Source organism: Parasteatoda tepidariorum, chromosome 3, assembly GCF_982258835.1.
Source record: "Parasteatoda tepidariorum strain Cologne lab strain chromosome 3, Ptep-v5.0, whole genome shotgun sequence".
Taxonomy (NCBI): Eukaryota; Metazoa; Arthropoda; class Arachnida; order Araneae; family Theridiidae; genus Parasteatoda; species Parasteatoda tepidariorum.
In genome coordinates, this window is record NC_141757.1 from 6,038,217 (window position 1) to 6,056,432 (window position 18,216).

Genomic DNA, 18,216 nt, shown 5'->3' on the forward strand with positions numbered 1-18,216 from the left:
TTTTTGTAAATGCATTTGTAAATAGGATCCACCAGATATCACTGATGGGATAAAAAAATTATTCGGAAAAAAAGCACTTTTTAAAAATGCCAGCTGAAAAAAGCACCTTTAAAAGCTTTTAAAAACGAAATCTCCCAAAAAGCACCTTTAAGTACTTTTTACAAACGCTACGCACCCTGTTCTCATAAAAAAGGAATGCATTTAATGCTTCATATTGATTGTATGTTACCACTCAAATGCGTATTACGTATGGTAGAAACATTAAATGTAAACTTTCAAGTCACTGAAAAGTAGAACAAATACGTTTAAGGTTGGATTCGCTTATCAATATTACCGTTCACTTATGAAATTAAGATTTAATATTACTCATTGGTAAAATGGATGTTGTTTTGGGTTTGATGGCGTGCGCACCTTATTTGGACATCATCACATTTTTCAACTGCTTTCAAGAGTGATAGTAAACAGTGCGCATGCTTTGCTATGGCGACCGCTGCTGTTTGATAATTTTTTAACAATTCTTTTTTCACTTTAAATTTTGTTGCGCATTAAGTTGGTGAGTTTATTTCTTTTTATTTTCACTAGCAGGCACTTTTAATGTAATTACATAATAATAATTTAAAGTATTTTTATATTATTTTTATCATTAACGTATAATGACTGTCTTGACGGTGATTTCAATACAAATACGAATACTGAAGAATGTAAGGCTCCTATACTATGAGAGCTGACCTATCAAGCAATATTGGAGTAAACAAGTTCGCAAGTTAACGTTACGTTAGTATTAGTTATGTTATGTGCTTATGTTAGCTCTTTGCTCCAAAAATAAATGGAAGAAGGAAAATTATTTTGTGGGGCCTTGAAACACATAGATTTGAAAATCAATCTGACGACAAGCATCAATGGAGACAGTTTTTGCAACCCATGATTTGAAATGTTGTGCCGTTTAATGGAGTCAATCCAGAATAAAAAAGCATTTCACAAATGGGTAACCAGTGATCTTAATAAAGAGGTGGCAATTTTTTAATTTTTTTTTATTTATTTTGTATGAACGTGCTAAAAGTTCATAAGTGCAAGAGTATTTATAAGAAATATATTAGGCGACTTTCATCTACACGAAAATATATTAATTCTATTGAAAACTTAGCCGCACATTCCAAGTTCGTTTTCATAGATATCGACTCCCCCTATTTGCTATGGAATATGGAACACAATTCATCCCTACGGGTTTCTTCACAAATTCTAAGACACAATAGGAATCATAAGATCACCAGGTGTTGCAGAACTTGCATAATTTCAAAAATAAATAACCAAACCTTGGCGAAGATTTCATTTCCGGAATTCAGCACAATCAACGGGGAAATTATAGGGAAAAAATTTCCCTTTTTGCCTGCACTGAAAGATTTTTTTTCTCTTCCTCGCAGCAGTATTCGGAATTCGTTTGAAGTTGCATAACCAAAAGAAATAAGGTTTTTGGAAGTTTATATTTGCTTCCACTATAACCGGGTTAGAAAAAAAAGTCTAAAAAATAAAACTTGAATTTTCTTCATAAAAATTGAATTTTTGCTATGATTTTTCTTCTTTGAATTCAGGATTGCAATTAAATTAACTGTCACATGCCTATCAACTTTGCCTAAAGTTTAGCTGAACGTTCGTAAAGAAATTTAAAACACTAATATATTAAAAAAAATTTAAGACAATACCTACTTAGGTCAAGAAAGAAAAATGTTATTTTAGTTACTTCTTTATTAAAAAATAAAAATAAAAATTCTCCCATATAAAACTAAAATGAATGAATTAAATTTAATGAATGAATTAATATTTGAAATAAAACTGTATTAACATCAAATGTCATCCACTAGAAGTTTAAAAGAAATGTTTTTGAACTTGAGTGGAGATGAATAAAAAGTATTTTATTATGGATTGAAAATTTGAATAAGATGTACGGAGAGTGTGAAATAATGATAGGAATTGAATAGTGACATTCATTATAGCGACAAGCTTGCTATAATAACAATTTAACTTGTTTTTATGAAATGTCGCTATAACGGACTCGTACTGTGTAATAAATTGAAGTTTGTGGTGGAGTTCGAGCTATGAGTAGAGCAAATATAAGGTTTCGAGAAAAACGCTTTTGATAGTTTGTGTGGGACTCAGGGGGAAGACCGAGCAAAAAATAGATATTCTCGTACTATTTGGATAAGATATAATGTAAGATTCTTAAAGTGGCCTAAACACTTAATTACTTTGTTCTTGTCTTATGACTCAACCATAGCCTCGTTTCTTAGATAGATAGTAACACCTATGTTAACCTATATAAGATTAATAGTGACCAACCTTCCCGCGGAGGAGTATTTGGATAAGAGTTTAACTCATTGCCACGTGAGAACTAAACACTACTAAATTACAGTAAAGTAAAATTAAAACGAATAAAAATTGATACACATTAGAAAATATCACACTAACGAAAAGATCAAAGAAATAAAAATGAACCAGAATTCTTAACTAGTCAAAAGCGCTTAACACATGTAAAATCAACCAAAATTATAAATGTCAGTTAAAAAACGTATAGAGAGTAAGGTGAGGTAAAACATCAAATGGTAAAAATAAGAAAAATCACATTAAAAACATATAAGATCTAAAATAAGATTGATAAAATAATTCAAATAGACTACTAAAAGTTCAAGAGTCCCCTTTTCAAGGTAAAGTGCCTCTAGGATTAAAAATGTTCTAAAGTATACCAAAGTTCTAGGTATAGCCAAAAAACTGCTCTAAGGTATAGCAAAATAACTTTTTGTTATATAAATTTAGATGGTAACCTATAGCAACCGTATAAATTTACATAGCAAAACAATAAAAGCCTATAATAATCATAGAAATTTGTATGGCATTCTTATGGAAAGACACCATAAGCCTACGGGAGCCATAGAAATTCATATGGTATACAGCAGAACAACATCGTCTTATGGCAGGATTAAAGGAAAGTACCATAGGCATATGATGCCAAACTAATGATCATACTAATATGCATGCGTCATTCATATGGGAGAGTAGACATGGTTTGTGAAGGAAGCAGCACACTTTTACTGCAATTCCAACCATGCAGATCAACTTTGCGTTAATTAAAGTAATCCATCAAAAACAATAGTACATTTAAATGAAGTTCACCCACCTAATAGAAATATATAATCATTTAAAATTAGTTTCGATTACTTAAAAAAAAAACAAAAAAAACAGCATTTCAACTTCAAAAATTTTCACTGCTATCAAGTCGACTGCAAGGCAAGCGTGACGCCGATATCTCAAAGAAGTAAGCATTATTCGGTCAAAAAGACTAGAAAGGCTTTTTTGTATCGATTTTTTGTACTGTCCTTTCATTTTTGTTCTTCGAAATTTTGACTAAATCGATTTTTGAGCCGCGATGGCTCAGGGGTTAGAGCGTTCGCCTTACAATGATGTAAGCTGGGTTCGAATCCCAGCGATTGGCTGGTCCATACGAATTCAGCACCCGGCTTGCACCGATCACAGTGCCGACGTGAAATATCCTCAGTGGTAGACGAATCATGGGTTAGAGTCCCCTAGTCAGACTAATCCTGGGAGATTTTCCTCTCCATGTAACGCATATGGGGGTTAGTTCCATCAAAAAATCCTCCACGAAGTTGAAATGTCTCATAATACTTGATCCAGGAGTTCCCTTGTCATCTGGATTGGGTTCAAAATGACGAGGCTTGAACATTCATAGTACATTCATAGTCGTAAACCCAAAAACTGGGTCGGCTGTTCAACGACGGTTGTAAAATGAAATAAAAACCAACGTTTGCTGTTTGTTTAATGTGTTGCGCAATATGATACAAGCAAAAATTTCCAATTTATGTTCCTTATAATCAAAGACAAGTTTGCAGGCGTTTAATAAAATAAGGAGATTTTTCTTTAAAAATAATAAAATAAGAAGAATAAAATAGTATTATATTAATAATTTAATAAAACAAGGAGATTTTTCTTTGCTTTCAACAGTCGTATCAATCGTACATATCTTCAAAATTGAAGATGAGAAGAAATATATTTTAATAAATATTATACTTCCAGAGTCTGTTTTTGAACTTTTTTATTTTCGAAAATATCTTCCACTATAATCTTTTCCCGGCAATATTTCAACAGAAAATAAAAAAGAAGAGGGGGGCTAAAAATTGCGTTTTATAAATTTATTTTAGGTCTATTCTTTATTTTACTCTTCCCCTGGTGTTTATGGGAGAGGGCGTGGTACTATTTTTTCTCCTGCTTCAACACTAGGTCTATGATTCCACAGCCACCAAATGATATTCTTTATAGTACTTACGTGATAGGAATACGGAACTAGACGAATAAAACGCATCTAAATTCAGAATAGACTGTAAAAAAAAAAGAACTTTTTTTTTTCAAATCGTCTCATATATTTCCAGCTAAGTCAAAGAGTATCAACCAGTGCCGACCCACAAGTGTTTCGGGTGAATTTTAAGCGAGTGCGGCGCATATATCTTTTTTTGTTCTCTCTCAACATATCTTATGTTAATAAGTATTGTATCAATATTTTATTTCTCTAAATATCTGGATTTTCGTACCAATGAAGACTATTACAAGGGGACTTCTATTTAAGGAACTTCCATTTTGCGATTTTTTTTTTTTGAGGAACCAAGAACATTTTGGAAATTTCTTCGTTAAATAACGAAGTGAATTTTCTATTTAACGAACCTTTCTTAGAGATCCACTTTACCTATTTCTCAAAATATTGCAGAACATTTCAAACTTGTTAATGAATGTTCTGTGGGAAATTGATTTTCGAAGCCACTTAACTTTTAGAGAAAGCAGTAAAATCCCTTTTTTTTTTTTGTTTGCATTTCAAACGAAAAAATACGACAGAATGAAGGGATTTTATCTGCAGCCATTAAACTTATGAACGCGGCGCTTGTGCTAATGTATGTTTAAAATTACTTTTATAATAAATGCACCTATAATTTCATACGCAAGTTTAGCTTTTTTAGTTGAAAAAATGTACACTGGTTATCATAAATTAAGGAAAAATCACAAAAATAGCGATAACTCTTTCAAAAGTAAGCCAAACCGTGCAAAATTTGCATATGTTGTCCACTAAGAGTAGCTGAGTAAAATTGCAATATGCAAATTAGTGGCGCTGCACTCGGCTTACGTCATCTGCCTGGAGCATAAAAGTCCAAGTTTGAGAGAAAGCACACAAATTTTACTGTGATTGCGACATTGAAAATCTGAGATAGCCAATTCGTAATAATGACCTCTAGGCATCATTTGCCTGAAGAACTACGATGGAGAGCCATCGGGAGACTAGAGGCAGGGCAGAGTCAATCAGAAGTGGCCAGATGGCTAAATGTGAGTCCATCTGTGGTTCATAGACTTTGGAGGCAATTTCAAACCACAGATTCGGCATCTAGGAGGTTCAGTCAAGGACGGCCAACTGTTACGACCAGTGCCGATGACCGATATTTGACATTAAGTGCACGCAGGAATAGAACCGCTACTCCGACACATCTTAGATCCTCTCTTGCTGCAGCCACCGGAAGGTTGGTGTCAACGTCAACTGTGCGCAGAAGGCTCCACGAAGGTGGTCTGTATGCGAGACGACCAGCCATTTGCGTGCCGCTCACATCACGCCATAGGAGAGACCGTTTGCAGTGGGCCCGACAACATGTCCACTGGACGTCAGATCAATGGAGGCCTGTTCTCTTTACGGATGAGTCCAGGTTTAGTCTAGAAAGTGACAGTAGACGTTATTTGATATGGAGAGAACCTGGGACCCGTTATCATCCATCAAACATCCGTGAAAGAGATGCATACGGAAGAGGCAGTGTCTGTGTTTGGGGAGGCATATCCTTAGGAGGGCGCACATACCTCCATGTCTTTCCAAGGGGAACCGTGAATGCTCAGGTTTATCGAGACAACATCCTTGATGCTTATGTGCGCCCATATGCCGGGGCAATTGGTGATTGCTTCCTGTTACAGGACGATAATGCAAGACCACACAGAGCTCGCATTGTTGATGATTATCTTCAACAGGAAACAATTACTCGCATGGAGTGGCCAGCTCGATCCCCGGACTTGAATCCTATCGAGCACGTTTGGGATGCTCTAGGGAGGCGTGTATCTGCCATCAATCCGCCCCCTCAGACCCTTGCCACGCTTGCAACTGCTTTACAAGAGCAATGGCTCTCACTTCCTATTGAACTGATAGACCGCATAATTGAAAGCATCACACATCGCTGTTTGTGCTGTATTGCTTCTAGAGGCAATCATATTCCATATTAAAGGTACTTTTTCTATTGCAAACCGATACTTCCAATTTGTTTATTTTATACATGTGCTAATTTCTATACTACTATTAATGTCTGATAATTTCTTTTTATGTTGTTTAATACCTTACTATGTGTTGTATATTGTGGGTAAGTTTCATAAAATTCCATGTGTAATTTCTTGAGTTATCGCGATTTTTGTGAATTTTCCTTAATTTATGATAACCAGTGTATGTAGCATGATAGTGTAACACTGGATAATGTTTTGCTCTATTCTTGCTTCCCACGCAGATTTCTTTTGTGGTCAAGATTTATAAAATAAATAGTAGATACTAGTTTACAAGATAACGGTGTATCCATTGCTGTTTTAATCATATCAGATGTTTATGAATTTAAAACCTGTTTTGTGTTGCTTAAGCATTTCAAAAAGTGATTTTCTATTTAACGAGATTTCTATATATCGAACTTATTATCGGGATTTAGAGTTAAATAGAGGGGCAACTGTATATATTAATACTAAAAGTTAAAGGAATTTGATACATAAAGTACACAATTTTTGTTTTAAAATAAAGCTAAGAAATCTGAATAGATGAAAGAGTACAGGTGATATTTTACAAAAGAAAAACTCAGATCTGTAGGGGAAAGCTTTTATTTTAGTCTCACGCAAATGCGTTAATTTATTTAAGCCTTTTAATTCCAGAGTTCTCAGAGCCGGAAAAATCCAAATGACAATCTGTGAGTGTTTTGAATGCGGAAGAACGATCCCATTGCATTTGGCAAGAAACAGTCGACAAATAACTTAAGATCTGTCTTTTGGCAGCAAATTAAAACGCCAACAATGTGAATGCCATTTAGAAAACAGCTTAAGTGAGTGTAAGGGATTTATAGATTTCCCCAACTGGAATAAAGGGCAAAGTATAGACTTTTCTTAACGTAAAATTATAAGCTTTAAAGCCAAACTAGGTAGAGTGCCATTTTATGAGCCGTGGTGGCTCAGGGAATAGGGCGTTCGCCTTTCAATGAGGTGAACTGGGTTCAAATCCCAACGATGGCTGATCCATACAAATTCCGCATCCGGCTTACAAAGACCACAGTGCTGACGGAAAATATCCTCAGTGGGTCATGGGTTAGTCTCTTTGCCGTTAAGCTAACCGTGGGTGGTAATCGTGGTTTTCCTCTCCGTGTAACGCAAATGCGGGTTAGTTCCATCAAAAAGTCCTCCATGAAGGCAAATTTTCCCCACTACTTGATCTAGGAGTTCACACGTCTTCTGGATTGGGTTCAAAATGACAAGGCTACGGAGCTGAACATTAGTAGCCGTAAACCAAAAAATTGGGTCGGCTGTTTAACGACGGTTATAAATTCAAATGAATTAAAGTGCTATTTAAACCATTCATTTACTCAGCTCTTCACTTCTATATACTGAAACGAGTATGAAAATCTATAAAGAATAGAGATAAAATAAAATGTGTATGAAGAATAAGTGGAGGTGAAATATTAGTCAAAATTACTGTAATGAAAAGGGTGAAGCATCGATGAAGAATGGTTATGCATGAATATCACTGATTAAATATATAATGATCTTTATAGAAGCTAAAAAGAAGTCACACATTTCAGAATGGTGATTAAAATGTAGTTGCACATTCAGAATAGATATGAAATAATATACGAGATGATAATCATGATAGTCAGATAAAGATGAAATAATAGTCATGTATTCAGAATAAAGATGAAATAGTAGTCGTGCATTCAGAATAAAGATGAAATAGAAGTCGTATATTCAGAATAAAGATGAAATAGTAGTCGTGTATTTAGAATAAAGAGGAAATAGTAGTCATGTATTGAGAATAAAGATGAAATAGTATTCTGATTAGATTATTCTGAGCAGAGTATATTAACAATGTGAATACTAAGCAGTATTTCATTACAGCTTACAATTTTAAAAATCGTGAAATGAAAAAGAGCATTAATCACAAAAAAATAACAATCTCAAAAGTTTTGGGAAAAAATTAATAGTTAAAAAAATGCAGAAAAAAAATTCATTAAAAAATATATTCTTGCATAATTATAGAAAATATTTTTCTTTATATATTTGTGAAAAAAAATTTCTACGAAAAAAGTATATTTTCGCATCGACAATTTAAGTGCATTTTTATAATCATTTTTTCAATCGATTGTATTTGATATTTCAAAGATATTCATCGATACATTAATTCGATACAAAGATATATATCGATACATTCTCGCACTTACAACTCTTTAGTAAGCATTCGTGTTCACCTAAGTATAACCATATAGTTTAATTTAAGAACGGTATTTGAATACGGGTCTTAGTTTAATTGAAACATAAACTAATTTTATACAATTTAGACTAGGTTTTCCACCTGATTGGGCATTTAGAAGAATCTGAATTCTTCGAATTTGTCCCGGTATTGGGCAAACAGTTCTTAGAAAGTTCGATGCCCTATGATCAGAAGAAAGGGAAAACTGGATCGTTTGTAAAGGTCCCTTCTTTTAAGAATGAATAACAAATTCTTTAATTAAGAAGTCACGTCCAAAGCTATACTTCAAACGAAATTTAATAGATGTTCGAAAGGGCGGAATTCTTTTCCCAAGTTGTAGCAGTGATTAAACGCCATCATTTCTTAACGGTAAAAGAAACCCTCCTTTCGAACATTTTAAAGAACTAAAAATATGGCGCCTGCATCCAGGCTAGCACAATCCATAAACATTTACATGCAATTAACTGGACCCATTAGTTTTTGTCACCTTTTATTTCTGTTTAGATGAGTGCGAAATGTAACTGTTCTAAATGCGTGACGACGACCCTCTGTTAGTTAAATGTGGTAATGGTAAGGCATCTGATTTAATTGGATATAATTGTAGTTAATCATTAGTTTTGGTACTTTTTTTTGTTAAATGATTGTGAAAAAAAGGCGTGCTTCTTGAATATTAAGCGTGGTGTGAAAAAGACTTCTGCTAAATAATTATTAAATTAGATATGATTTAATAATAATTAAATAATGAATTAATATTTAATAATGAATTGATATTTAATGCCTTTTAATTTAATAATGAATTAGACCAATTGCTTTTTGTTCAATGATTGTGAAATGAAAGGTGTGTTTCTTTAATATTAAGCGTGGTACGAAAAGACTTCTGTTTAATAATTATTAAATTGGATATGATTTAATAATAATTAATTGCAGTGAAATGGCCCCGTTATTTTTAGATCAATTGCTAGTTAGATGATTCCTTATTGTAACTGTTACTAGTTAAATGTGGAACCAATTTATCTCTGATTTAACAATAATTATAGTGGATTGGTCCCATAATATTTATTTTGTGAGATGATCCTCTAATGTTAGTGTGTTAAATACCTGATTCTTGGTTTGTTAAATATAATTTGGAATGACCTCTGATTTAATAAAATGGAAAATTTAAAAATTTTGTTTTCTAAGAAGTACAACAGTTAAAAAAAAATTTTTGTCACACTTATAATCGTTGTTGAACAGCACACCCAATTTCTGTGTTTACGACTATGTTCAACCACGTAACCTCGTCATCTTGAATCCAATTCAGAAGACAAAGAAACTCCCGGATCAAGTAGTGGGAAAAATTTGCCTTCATGGAGGACTTTTTGATGGAACTAACCCGCAATTGCCTTGCATAGAGAAAGATCAGGAGAAACTCCCACGGTTAACCTGACGGCAAGGGGACTCTAATCCATGATCCGTCTACCACTTAGGATATTTCACATCGGCACTGTGGTCTGCGCAAGTCGGATGCGGAATTCGTATCGACCAGCCTTTGTCAGGATTCGAACTCTGTTCACCCAATTGGGAGGCGGACGCTCTATCCCATGAGCCTTCGCAACTGTTTTTGTCGCACTTAAAAAAAAAATAAGAAAGAAACGTAGGATAAGTAACGATGGTCGTAGGAAAGCTCTTATATAGAAATTATTAAATAGAAATTTATAATATAGGTTACTATATAGATATTTATAACAGAAATTGTACGCCCTACCATTTTTTGCTTGTTTTATGGTTTGATAAAAAAAAATCTTATATGAAGTCAAATAGAAAAACGCAATTTTTAAAATGTTCATTTTATTTTTAATCCATTAACATCGGAAAGTGATAGAACTTTTGATAGGTGATACATTTTCCTACCAACATTTAGGAACTTAAATTGACATCGGGTACCGAGCTCCAATTGAAATTTGTGCAGAATCGGATAAATTCTTTTTGGTGATATGAATTTCCATTATTGTGTAGTGTGTCTACCACTACAATTCACTATTATATAAGACATGTTAGCTCGATTCTATGCTGGGGTTCCTTATCATAGATGAAGATTGACATAGTCGATAACAACTCTCCCCTTATTGGTGACGAACGTGATATGAACACGCCTACCTTGACAGAAACTACCACTTTGAAATAAACACTTCTATGTTGAGAGTAACGCCTACTTCGATCTGAACACGCCTACTTTGATAGATGGTCTGCATTGAACAGTTGACTTGTGACTGCGACATTATCCACCTTCTCACGCTGTTTCTTTTCAGTCTCGATCATACACACCTGCCTGCATACTCTCGACTGATAATGGCAACACAGGACCCTGATTGTTAACTTAATACAGCTCTCTCGATAAGCAAAAGTACGGTGTTCTTAATACAGCTCTGCCGGTTTCTCACAATACAGCAATGGATCAACTAGTAGTATCAAAATATATCACAGATATAATTCTGGTAGGGGAGTACTGTAGTGCGTCTACCACTACCAAAATACAATTCAAATTCACTAGTATGTAAGACATGTTAACTAGATTCTATATTGGGGTACCTTTTCATAGATGAAGGTTGACATATAGTCGATATCTACTATCCTTCCCCCAATAGCAGTCAAAACTATTGTATTGTTTAGCAGGACCGTCAGGTTTAAAGACAGACCTTTTAAATCATCGAAATTCGAATTATGGTAAATTCCTTTGAACGAAAAAATGGCAGTTCATTCCGTTTGTGACGATCTAGAAACACGTGAAGCTTTTATTGTAACCAAGCATCGAACTCTGGAGAGCCTTTAGTTTCTTCCATCTCTTTTCGAACATTTTTTGTAAGTTTCTTTCATCTCTTCTCATTCTTTCTTTTTATAAGTTTGTTCTAGAAGTTTCTTCTATCTCGTTCCAAACATTTTTCGAAAGTTTCTTCCAGCGTTCTGGAAGAAAATCCAACCCTAATTTTCGATGGTTAACTGATAGTACAGTTACTGGAGTACTATTGGTTTAAATTAAAAACATATAACTGCGAGAAATATTGAATATTTTTATTGTATCTTAAATTTTTTTTTAAATTCTTTATTGTTAAAATCCTAGATTCGTTAAAGGCTATTCAGTTATAAAATATTTTAAATCTTATTTGTTTTTCGTAGTTTATTATCAAATGTATTACAGCCCTACCAACTCTTACACTTGACACACATTGATATAAAACGGGGAAAATAAAGAGATTTTCTCCTTGGGTTGAAAGTAAGAACACGGGAATAAAGGGAAAAGTAGAGTTGGACACACGCATGCAGAATAAAATGTAATCACAAAAGAACTTACAGGGGATAAAAACAAGAATAAAAAAATATATATACACACCAATAAATGGACATTAGAATCCGAAAGAAGGGAAAATCTGTTGGCGGAGATAACTAAAGAAAAGAGCCAGAAGAAAGTAGGGAAAAAAAAGGGAAACTGATTTTTTCCCTTGAAGGGTTACAAGAAAAAAAAAATTAACGGCAATAACTTACAAGCAAGAATAGCGACCAAAAATGGTCACCCGTTAACTTTTATACATATCTTTTCTCACTTAAAATAATGATGGTAATTTCCCTTTTCTGTGGTTGTTCGATAAAACGCCGGGATTTTGAGTTTATATGCTTAAGAAAAAGGGGAAAAAAATTAGTGATGTAGCTTGAAGCTCTAATATTCTTTTCCCCGTTTATTTACTTGGCTATTTACATAATTCTGCATCACGAATGAAATTAGATTATTTTCAAACTGTTTATGGCAATAGGATGTTTCGTTGTTTCAAGTTAATTTTTTTGCTTGTGTTTTGCTTAAATTTTTTATAATATTTCCTGATAATTAAAACTGAATCGTTTTTTAAAACAAAGAAGTTGAGGTTTTTAATGTGAATAATAAGACATGAATTTAAATTGGAATATGTTAGAGTTAAAAAAGTTCTTTTCTTGAAAAAAAAAAACAAATATTTTCTTATCATACTTATTTTTATGGCTTTTTGTAATGAACATCAAAAACTGATTTCTTTTTCTTAATAGTTTTAAAATATGTTTATTTTAAGATTATCGTTAATAATTGTACTTTCGACCAAATTTGTTTTTTAATGTACTAACAAATAAATTTAAAAACAAATTAGCTAATTTCCATAAAAACTAAAAATTTCTTTATTTTATTCAAGCAAACTTCGAATAAAAAAGTATTAAAATCCATAACAATAAAACTGAAAATAAATGCTTCATAAGTTTAAATTTTATTTCCTTTGCATAAAATATCTTTAATCATATGAAAAAAAAATGAATCTAAAAAGATTTCGAAACAACGAATATTCAACAGCAGTATGACTTCTAATGACACTGTTATTCTTCAGAATAATTCAACAGGATGCGTAGCCATACTTTTCAACAAAAAATAAGCACCTTTTAAGAACTTTTTAAGCACTAAAAAATAGTTTTAATCTTTTTCAAAAAAATCATAATTAGGATCTGCGCAGTAATAAAATTTATTTTTACTATCGCGTAAAATTCTTAATTTATAAACATAAAATAAATAAAATTCATAAACTCTACGTAATTATGATAAAATAACTAGTTTCTAATATTTAAAAAATCGTACATAAAATTGTGAAAAATCGTGCATTTTTTGTAATTAAGAGCAACAATCGAGACGAAAAGGAAAAAAAATATCTTTTTAAATTAAGCACTTTTTACAAACCTCGAATTAAAAGCTCCTTTAAGGGTTTCTAAAAAACGTAAATCAAAAATAAGTACTTTTTTAAAAAAGCTACGCACCCTTCTCAAATGCATGACTAAATGGTATCCAAAAAATCACACTGAGCATATGATTATATCTTTTGAACACAAAATAATAAACGGAATAACCTGAATAAATTTTCATCTAATAATCGGATTTTCATGTTTTCAATAATTCGAAAGTCTTACTTAAAGTATGCTAATTAATTTGTACAGACGATATTTTAAATTACGAAATTAAATATAAGTTTTTTTTCTTTTTATAATATTTTTTTTTCTTTCATTGATTCGAATTTTTAACCCTTAAAAACATGGGGGAAGTCGCAATCGGGGGGAATACGAACCCAATAGTCTGGTCAGGAGGGCCGTCCAAAGTTTGGACCCCATAATGATAATTTTACATATCTCGAACTGTTTGAGCGAAATGAAAAATTTTTTGCAAGTAACTATAAAATTCGTTTTTCCAAAGATAATTCTATGAAAAAATAAATGTTAGTCATTATTATTTTATTTAATAATAGTCGAAAAAATTTTGAAATCTAATGCATACAATTATTTTAAAGTATGTAATTTTACATTGTAAAAGACAAATTTCGATAGAAATCGGATGAATAGTTCCTGAGAAATCCAATTTTAAATATGCCATTATTTTAAAATTTGTTTTCTCAGGAATGCTCAGATTTCGCCCCAATTTCGCATTTTGCCATGTAAAATTACCTCAGTTAAAATTATGCAAAAATTTGTATATCTTACTATTCAAAATTGTTTCGATAATAATTAATTAAAATAAGGAAAAATAATAAATATTTACTGTTTGTTTTTTGCATTGAATTATCTTTGGACTAACGAATTTTATAATTCTCCGAATAAACTTAAATTTTTTCAACAGATTCGAATTTCTGACCCCCCGAATATAGAGGGTAGCCGCAATCAGGGAAATAAGGTCCCCGTAGTTTGGTCAGAAAAGCGATCCAAAGTTTGGACTTCTTATTGTTATTTTTACTTTTTACGTACTTCGTCATATCCATACCTGCCAACTTTCAATCCTTTCGAGGATGATTTTTCCCAGTGGTAGTAAAATTTAATTTTAATTACAGTTTTAGGCAGAAACATGCGCTTTATTTTGAAAAAGCTAATGCGGACTTTCACGAACGTGTATTAGTATATATGATTATTTTTTAAAAAAATAGTGGTGGTCAAAAAGATTACAAAAATAAATTTATAAATGCAAGAAATATATAGAAAACATACATTTTACTACCACTTTAAATATAGAAATAAAATTTTACGCCAAATGCGTATAAGTTGGCAGGTATGCATATCTCAGGAACATTTTAAGCAAACTGAAAACATTTTTTGCACACAATTATAAAATTTGTTTATCCAAAGATAATTTCATAAAAAAATAATTTTAAATTATGTATTTTGTAATATTTTATTTAATGCTAGTCAAAAAAACATTGAATTTTAAGGAAAATAAGCACCTTTTAAGCACTTTCTAACAACGCTAAGCACAATGCAAATAAATAAAATAAAATAAAATAAAGATTTATTTTCTTAAAAGAAAAATTAATTCGATTTGGAGTCACTAAATAAACTTTTTTTCGTTTTAATAAAATATCATCCAAAACAGAGAGTAACAAAACAGTGACTTTGCGAAATAATTTTCTTTCTTTAATAGTAATATATAGAGTGTTTTAAAACGTTTACAGATACACTTTTCTAGAAGTTGCATCAACTAATTTACGAAAAAATGAGAAAAAAACTTACTATTTTAGTTTCAGACTTCAATGATACATCATCTGAAAGTAACAATAATTCATAGTTTAATATAATATAATTCATAATTTATTAATATTTAATTCATCAAATTTTAAAGAAATATTAAGAACAATATCAGAAACTGAAAAAAAGAGAAGAAAAAAATAGTGATCGTCGAAAGGCTATCATATGTTACAAATTGGCAAAATGGTTGTTTAAGTTTTTTTACCCATTTTCCGACTATATATTTCCCTTTGTGATATTCACCTGAATTAGTATTGAAAACGATCCAGTTTGAACTATAGGTTAGAATTTCTGATTCTTCATTAAAACAATAAAAACAAAAAATATAGTTCAAATGGTGAAATTATCTTTCATTCACAACTCAAGAAGTATTTTATGGGATCTTTCTGGTCCCCTTTCTCAAAAATAAACTCACCCACTTAATGCATTTCCTTTGCTAATGGGTAACAAGAAGCTAAAACACTTTCAATTCCTTTAAAAATCACTTTTAATGTATAATTCATGTTTGTAATACGGCATATGCTTTAAGAATTAGCATTAACCGTAACAGAATGTATTAAATTACACTATTGCATAATAAATCAGTAATTTAATCATAATAATAAATAATTAATCAGTAATGAAAAGTGCATAGTAATTATCTAAGCAGGATTTTTTTTTAAAAATATAGTTAAATGCAGTCAATAAAATATACATTTACTCTAGTGGGGTTTACTTGGAGGCACGGCTTTTCTTTTTCTAAGAGTACCGCACAATGGATTGATCGTAGAGACACAGTTTCGAGTAGAACATCGAAGTCAAGTTTCATTGGCTGCGGTCAGTAAGCGGGAGAAAGACCACTTTGATCAGCCTGCGAATTAAACCGAGGGTGCGCGGTATCGGTCCTCACTAAACTGTAACCGTAAAGTGCTCGACTTCATGACAAAGTGCTCGACTTCGAACAAAGAATTAAAAATGGTTTAAAATTTTTTAACAGTTTTCCATTTTTTTGATTTCTATAAAATACGCACAGATAATATTAATAAGAAGTATTAGGATTTGGTGGAAATTTTTAATATTTTAATCAACAATATTGTACAATCAAAATAATATTTTCATTATTTCTGCATTCGTATAAGTCATCCGCAATGCATTTTAAACAATTAGAGAACGAAATTCATGCAATTATGCCAACAATGAATCAAAGAAAACTGTCAGAAAAGAATTTAAATTCCTTGGGTTTTTAACTGTCGTTGAGGATATAGAAATAATGCAGTAAGATTAGGATTTGATAGAAATTTTAATATTTTCACCAATAATGACTTACGAAAATGCAGAAATAATGCAATAATTAAAACATAATTGCATTATTTCTGCATTAGTGTAACTCATCCGCAATGCATTTTAAACAATTAGAGCACGAAATTCATGCAATTATGCCAACAATGAATCAAAGAAAACTGTCAGAAAAGAATTTAAATTCCTTGGGTTTTTAACTGTCGTTGAGGATATAGAAATAATGCAGTAAGAAAAATATGCGGATATTTTCAAAGACGTATGCACGTTTTAAGAACGTTATGAAATTCCTTTTTTGTAAATAAAATTCTAAATTATCCTTCCACAAATTTTTATAAACTTCAGAATAAAATCCTTTTGAAGAATTTTGAACTAATTTCTTCCCGTTTGAAGTGAAGTGCTGTTTTACTTTTCTTAAAACTTACTTCTTTCCTTTTGAATTTTTAATGCTATCTAAACACTGCTTTTAAATGTCAAAATGAAAAGCACTCTGAGTTATTTGTTAACCATGAACAGAAAGTTCAACGAGTTGCTTTATAAGTTAGACAGCCAAATAGTTATAGTAAGTTAAATGCATAGAAATAACATTTCGGCTGAGTCCGTAGATGGTTTGTATGTAGATTATTTGTAGATGACGTTTTTCCTTAAAAATATGTAGAAATTATTCATTTTTTTAGAATATGCTAAACAGTATGAAATATGTGTTCTAATTTTAGGATTTAATGTAGGTTAAAATCTTAAAAGGTTGAGATTCAATTTATTTTTCTAATGGTGTTTTTGATCATAATATTTAGATATCGAACATTAACTTATCTTATCTTGAAGTTCAAAGATTTAAAAAGTGTTAATAATAACATGAACAAAACAAAAAAAAGATTTTTGTGAGATTTTCCATAAAGTGTAACACATTTTCTTAGAGTGCTTTTAACTTCATTTCACTTCCTTGGCTAGAGTAAAAAAACAAACTATATTTCAAATTCAACTCTTTTTTAAATAAATATATTGAATTATTATAAAATTGAAGTTTTTCTAGTTTTTTAATGGCATTCAAGACTTTATTAAAAGTAGAAAATGAGAAAGAAATTTTTTCATGCAACGTTAATGTCACAACTTACGAACGTAACATTAATTTACTGCCAATGGCCATATCTTTTTTTTCGCGAAAACATTTACGGGTTGACCCGTATTTTTATAGTCATGTTAGATTTAATGGCATACATTTTACAGACGCGACGGATTCACTTTTTACCACACACTGACCATAAATTAGAGGTGAATATTTTCTGAGTGTTCGGCTGTGCTTAAAGCCTCCGTATAAAAATTATTTAATGTAATGAACTATACTTTGTACTGAACTATAAGATATTTATAATGTTACGTGAGTAATAAATAAACGTTATGTTAATGGGTCGCTTATCATTCGCTAAAAATATGTAAATAATTTCCATTGCTTAATGAGTAGTTTGGTTTTGAATTCCGTTTCTGTTAAAAGTAACTTTATTGTAATTTGTGTGCGAGAAAACTTATACTTTAGTACAAAATGTAAAAGGGATTTACAAAGCAACCAGAAGAATGAGTTGATCCAACGAAATCAACATCGAAAATCAATGAGATACTGTAAATGTTCAGACTTTTGTGCTACTGCATTCCATAAAGGAGCATCTTTATCGTTGCCAACATTAAATGTGAATTTTAAAATTAAGTATCTCTATCTAATTGACGAAAATACGTAGATGAAATGGTCATATTAAAATCAAAAATGTTACATAGCATTATTATAAAAGATTTAGTAGCATCTCTTAGGAAAATAAATATATTAG

The 18,216-nt window shown here is 31.4% G+C and overlaps 1 protein-coding gene across 1 annotated transcript in view; it reads right to left on the reverse strand.

Annotated features, from left to right (window-relative positions):
* LOC107455053 (uncharacterized) overlaps positions 1–18,216 on the reverse strand; it is a 295,610-nt gene that overhangs the window by 75,520 nt on the left and 201,874 nt on the right. Inside the window, exon 3 of the mRNA XM_087158672.1 lies at positions 15,107–15,138. The gene's annotated coding sequence lies outside the window, so the exon portion shown is untranslated. The remainder of the gene's footprint in view (positions 1–15,106; positions 15,139–18,216) is intronic.